We start from the raw sequence: 944 nt of genomic DNA, 5'->3' as shown, positions 1-944 counted from the left end.
AGAACCTCCCCCTCGGCCAGCTGGTACTCAGACGCCACAGGCTCTGAACCACTGGCACTCTCTGAAGTAAGCAACAGAGGTACCGAAGTCATTCTTCACAGAATGCGCCTAGGTTACCACTGTGCATGGCAGATTATCCCAACAATCGAACGCGATGAATGGTGCTGCAAGCACTGCGGCGAGCCGAACGCCACACTAGTCCACTACCTAGAAAATTGTAACCATACACAATTCCTGAGACATGGACCGCCCACAACAGCCGCCGTGCTGGTAAAGAGGCTATGCGAAATGCTTACACCATGGCGGCAGGAGCGCTTGCTGGCAATCCCGCCGCCACGGTAAGCACCGAGTGTCAGACAACTCAATGAGACAGCCGTAAAAAAGCTGACACAGGCCGGGCCATATCTAGAAGGCCCGGGCGAAGCTAGAACTTCGCAAACCAAACCCCCCCCCCCCCCTGAATATACCAACTTGCATACTGTACATTTATACATAATGAGCAATTTATAACGAATGAGCATGTCCTTAAAAATGGACATGTCCTTTAAAAAAGGGACATATCCCCTAAGAAATGGGCATGTCCTTTAGAAAATAACATTCTTTAAAAAAATGGACATAAATAGAAAAAAAAAAAAATACACATCCTTTAAAAAATGGACATGGCTTTTAACAAATGGACATGTCCTCTATAAAATATCCGTCTGTGAATAAATGCTGTTCATTCATCAAAAAAGAAAATGAACATAAAAAAATTACATATTCTTAAAAAAAAATGGACAAGGTGACCGTCCAGAGACTGTTAACATCACACACACACGTGCTACTAATCTGTACATGCGTAGGTAAAGAATCATTTATAAAAATGGACATTCTTTAAAAAATGTTATTTCCTTACATATAAATCGGAAGTATTTGAATTTTGTAAAATATGTCTAGTTTATATT

The sequence above is a fragment of the Penaeus chinensis genome, chromosome 34, assembly GCF_019202785.1.
Source record: "Penaeus chinensis breed Huanghai No. 1 chromosome 34, ASM1920278v2, whole genome shotgun sequence".
NCBI classification, from domain to species: Eukaryota; Metazoa; Arthropoda; class Malacostraca; order Decapoda; family Penaeidae; genus Penaeus; species Penaeus chinensis.
Note: the sequence above shows the minus strand (reverse complement) of the source record.